Source organism: Phragmites australis, chromosome 1, assembly GCF_958298935.1.
Source record: "Phragmites australis chromosome 1, lpPhrAust1.1, whole genome shotgun sequence".
NCBI classification, from domain to species: Eukaryota; Viridiplantae; Streptophyta; class Magnoliopsida; order Poales; family Poaceae; genus Phragmites; species Phragmites australis.
In genome coordinates this window covers 44,514,724-44,520,723 of record NC_084921.1, presented here as the reverse complement: position 1 = coordinate 44,520,723, position 6,000 = coordinate 44,514,724, and positions in this window count along the sequence as shown.

Genomic DNA, 6,000 nt, shown 5'->3' with positions numbered 1-6,000 from the left:
TCACTTCATTATATTTACCTGTGGACGTGCACTGGAACAGCGCGAATGTGGACGAGAGGGAAAGCCTGGTGGTGGCCAAACTGCCGCATGACGCGGTGCGATGAGTACTCCTCGACGTAGATGTCGAAGACAAGCGGTATCTTCATAAGCCAGTACTCCTCGTCGCGGGTACACAATGAAGACAGACCCAAACCCGCATGGCCTTGGATGGCCAAGAAGCTGTATGGCGTCCATACCATGTCGTCCGGACACAGCCAGTCGAACTACGACCGAAAAAGCTCATAAGTGTTGTGAGCCTTCTCATGCGCCTAGTGTGGTTGTGTGACAAACAAAGTCAGAATTCATTACAAATACATGTGAGAAACATGATCTATATCCATAACAATAACATATGAAAATTAAAGTATTAAAAAAAGTATGTACCCGGCGTCGACACCAAAGCGAGGCCATGGTAGGCGCGTCCTCCTCGGGCTCACCGTACCATTCCTCAGGGTACGGGGAGCGGTCCACCACTAGCCGGCCTATGACGAACCGCTCGTAGGACCACAGCTGCAGTAGTAGTGGGCACCCAGAAAAAGTGGCAAGTGGCTCCTTCTTCGTGCACGCATCACACAGTGCCTGATATGTCGCAGCAAGGATAGCAGATGCCCAACTAAATTGTGGTAGCTCCTCGCCAACAGCATCCACTATCAATCTCGCGTATGGAACAAGGGTCCTCGCCACCAGCTGGCCTTGGCCGCTGGTGAACATAATCCAGCCAAACAGCCAAAGCAGACAGGCCTCTAAATACCCGGACACCGAGTACACGTTGGCCTACGGGTGCATGTACGCCGGCTACTAGTATGACAAGTGATAATAAGGAACAGAACTTGATACTTGAAAAGTAAATGAGAAGTTGCATTGTACGGTACTTGGAACTGTAGGATCCACTTCTTCGTGGGCCCTCGTGGATCGGACAAGAACGCAGGCACGTAGGGGGGGTGTCGTCTGTCCGCTGAACTGGGCCAAAACGCTGATGCATGACGTTCATCCAGTCAGCATCCATGTTGATGACTCCAACCGTAGCTCCCGCGCAAGGTAAGCCTAAGAGGTAGACTACGTCATGCAAGGTCGGAGTCATCTCACCGGAGGGGAGGTGGAAAGTATGTGTCTAAGGCCTCCATCGGTCAACCAGGGCTGCTATCAGTGAGCGGTTAAAATAGAATCGACGCGCCGCTGCCTCGGGGTTCTTCGTCGATCGGGCCTCCAACAAACGACAAATTGGTAGGAGTCCCATTGCTTCCAACCTGCACCATTGCGAATATAAATAAACTGGGGGATGCAAAACATAAATGAATTGGTACATGTGTATAAAAGTATTGACTTACCTACGCTTCCACCGATCGTCGACCGTAAGTAGCTCTCCAGGGCCATGTGGTTAGAATACTCCTAACTACGTCTGGTGCACGACGAACAATAAGCTGCGGTGCCTCTTGTCCACTACAGGGTCGAGAAGCTCAGGGGTCGAAGGGTGCGCCATATCTGCATTAAAACCACATGTACATTAAGATATTTCAACATGTAGACAAAAACAATATATTGAATGGAAATTTACATTGCAACTATATGTAACATGAATATATTGCGACATGTACTTACAAATGTAAGGTTAAAATGCTATAGAGCGAAGTACAAATATAATAGCAAGGTATGCTAAATACAATCACAGTAGAACACGCTGTAAAACTCACCTACACAACATGTGCATTTTTAGGACAATACTTGTACGTGTGACCTGTTTCATTGCACTAGCTGCATCGCTTGACCCTTGGACCCGCCTTGGATTCATCCATATCGTTGCAAATCCGGCGAGTTTGTCGACGACCCGGTGCGTTCTTCATCTTTTCCAAATCAGGCACATAGATTCGTGAAGGGTCTGGATTACTTGTAAAAGTATCAACAATACCGTAACCATACAGCTCATGATTCCAGGTGTTCAATATCTGATCCTTCATGAAATACTTTGAAACATATTGCCTGGGAGGCATATTGTGCTCCGCACACGCAGCTATGATGTGTGTACAAGGTTTGTGAAGTAATTGTGGCTTTTGGCAAGTACAAATGCATGTCCCACTCCTAGGCACACACTCTTGCACATGCCACTCACGTCTTCCACCCCTACGACCCTTATCCCGGCACAGGACACTGAACATGTGCTCCGCTGTCCCCTCTTGATTAGCGCAATGGATGTGTGCTTTCTTTGTGGTCTTCTCCATATACTCACATAGCATCCGTCCATAAAGCGTACGATTATCTTTCATTACCTTGGAAGCAGTTGCATACCGATCAATAAAGTATTTACAAGTCCCATGCAAAATACCTTCTACAATTCCAACGAGTGGGAGGGACCTCATTCCTCGCATGACCCAGTTATAAATCTCAGCAAGATTTGTTGTCATTATTCCATACCTTGCCCCACCACTGTTGTACAGCAAAGCCCATTTTTCGTTTGGCTCGTTACGTATCCACTGTGAAAAGCTCCTAATAGCTAACCCTGACCTCCTTACTATGTGAGGAGTATCTGTTGGGAGAGGTCCAAGAGCTATCGGTTCATCACCTGTGGCTGCAACCTCAGCTGTCTGTTTCAGAGTTAGTTCGTCCAGTCTTACCCATAGGGTATTAAACTTCCGTTGCAGGTTTTGACTGCACAATTTTTTGAAAAGCTACATCAACTCTTTGTTTTTAAACTGTCTGTAGAAGTTCGCACCCATATGGCTCATGAACCACCTGCTCTTCAAGTCGGGTCACTTTGCTGCAACACCCCATCGAACACTCCCATATTGCATATCCAGCAAAGCCTGCAACAACCCTGCATGTCTATCATGAATCAGACACACATCTGGCCGGTCCAGAACAATAGCATGCTTCACCCGCTCAAAGAACCAATACCAGTTGTCCCCATTCTCACTCTCCACGAAAGAAAATCCTAGTGGCAGGACTTGGTTGTTACCGTCGACCCAAATTGCAGACAATATCTGTCCTTTGTACTTTTCAATGAGGAATGTCCCGTACAAGCAAATGATGGGTCGACAGTACCAAAATGCTTTAATGGTTGCAGCAAATACAAAGAAAACACGCTGCAATTCTCGTTTCTCGCTATACTCCACATCAATCGAGGGATAATGCTTGATATCATAGTAAATGCCTAGGTTCCTTCCACATATTGTAACTAATATACGAGGTAGATTGTGATATGAATCTTCATATGTTCCGAACCTCATCTCAATAGTCTTCTGCTTCGTCCTCCATGCCTTCGCATAGTTTATTGTATACTGGAATCTTTGCTCAATAGCACGGATTATTGTATGCTAGGGATGTGCTCCCCCTCATCGGCTACACCCATCAGTTGCATCTTAGAAATATCCCCAACATCTGCCCTGGTCCTGACATTACGGGGTCTGATTCATCTTCCACTGCCTGACTTGGTCCCGCTACTACTTCCGCAGAGTTTACCTCTGTTTGATCTTTCTGGTACGCCTCAGCTAACAAAATAAGAGGCAGCCCACGTTCACATGATATATCTACATACTGCCTCCAAGTAGATGTTGCTTCGATCGGGACAAGCTTGCCGAAGTATCCTGACTAGCACAGCTGAGGACAGCTTTCAACTTAAGATCATGTTGCTGCGGATCCAGTTGAAAAAACCGCATCAGCCACTTACACACACTTGCAATGGTCCTCTCATTGGCTTTACTAAGACCCTTCATGACATGACGAAACCCAGACATACCTACACCGTTAGGACCATAACTAATTTCACCCTCACCATAATATATTTGAAAAATTAATTTATCTGTCATCCCTGAAAACATCCTCAAATATAACCAATGTTAAGACCGGCAAACTACATTTCTGAGTATCGAAACTAAAAAAATTACCGACACTGATTAATGCCTAACAATAGGTTCTTCAATAATACTCCTAACCAAACTAACCTACAATTATTGCTCTGTACAATGTACATATTGACAATATACTAGCATTTTCTAAACCTTAAACCCTAGGTCATACCGCTAGACCCTAAGTCATACCGCTAAACCCTATGTCATACAATGCTAAACCCTATGTCATACAGTGCTAACATAACCAAACTAACCTACAATTATTACTCTGTACAATCTACATATTCAAAGCTACCATAGAAAAAAATACTACTATGTATTTAATGACTATCCTATCATGTCGTAGTTAATATTGACAATATTCTACTAAATATAGTATTTTCTAAACCCTAAATCCTAGGTCATACCGCTAAACCCTAGGTCATACAGTGTTAAAACCTATGTCACACAATGCTACCCTAACCAAACTAATATACAATTATTACTCTGTACAATCTACATATTCGAAACTACCATACTACAAATACTACTATGTACTTAATTGCCATCCTACCATGTCGTAATTAATATTGACAATATTCTACTAAATACAGTATTTTCTAAATCCTAAACCCTAGGTCATACATGTCTAAACCCTATATCATACAGTGCTACTTTACTTATTGACAACAATATAAGTACAGAAGAAATTACCGGAAAGTGCTCTTCAAATCCGCCGATCAAAAACAACAGGGCTTTACTGCACTCTCTTCCTCTCCTCTCCTCTCTTCTTCAGAATTTTCTCTTTTTTCGGATTAAAATGAGGATTTATCCTCATTTTTTACCCTTTTATAGAGACGGGAAGAGGGGGGGCACAAGGGTGCGTCCTTACCGCCCCTTGTGAGGGCGGCAAGGAGCCTAACCGCCCTCTCAAGGGGCGGTAAGGGGGGCGCGCAGGTGGAAAACCCCTACCCGCCCTCAGAGAGGGCAATTAGGCCCCCCGCCCTATCAGGGGACGGTAGGCGCCTACTTTTGTAATTCTTGCTACGAGGAATCTATTTATTTAAATTTTTAATTAAAAAAATATATATAAAAAAATCGGTGACGGGAGTGCTACTCGTGGTGGCCGTTCACGGCGGGTGGGCAGCACAAGGCAGGGCATTGGTAGGAGCTGGTGGCGAAGGCGGCAAGGGTGGCGACGCGAGAGTAGGCACCGCCTGCGACGACATTTGGGCTACTGAATGGATCGGCACTTGTTGGGGATGTGCATTTTTTTTCTATTGTTTTTTACCGCAAAGCGTTGAGGGTGGTTCCTGTAACATCCTGAATTTAAACATATTTATTTAGTTGCAAATTTAGCTCTAAATTAAAAAAAATTAGGATTTATTAAGCTAACTAAGGTTAAGAAGATAAGTATGTGGATGTATATATACCAGTATATATACATTCACGTACATTAGATGTGCTAAGTTGAATAAGTGTTCCAAATAGCACAAGAGTCAATTTCAAAGTAATCTCTGCATTAGATTAGTTCATATGCTTTGGTTTGAGATTCTTATGGTTTTTTGTGTGGTGATTTGAAATTGAATGTCTCTCAATTTCAAACCTACCATTCAAATCAAATCCAATTCAAATTCAAATTCTTGGATTCAAATCATCTTCAAAAGTCTCGAGATCCAAGTTCAATTCATAAATCAAATATGTTTATTTGAGTGGATCCTAATCCAAAGTCAAAACCAAATTCAAACTCTCCAATTTAATTTATTCCAAAACCTTTTTCTTTATATCTTTCTTTTTCTCCTTCTATTTTCTCCCGGGCCGGTTCCTTTTTCTCCTCTCATTTTCTTGGCCCGTCTCCTTTATTTTTCTTCCTCCCGCGTAGCCCAGCCATGCGGCCAACCAGCCGTTCTCTCCCTCCCCCGCACCACGCCCGGCCCACAACTGCGCTGGCGAGCCCATGCGCGCCCACGCGTCCTCAGCCGTTCACACCTCACTGATCCGACATCCGTCCCACGCCGTCCTCCCCTTTCTCCCTCCTCCACCTCACGCCGCGCCGGTACACGCTCCTCTCCAGGAAAATCTCCTGATCGGCTCCCCCGTTCTCCTCTCTCTCTCTCTCTCTCTCTCTCTCTCTCTCTCT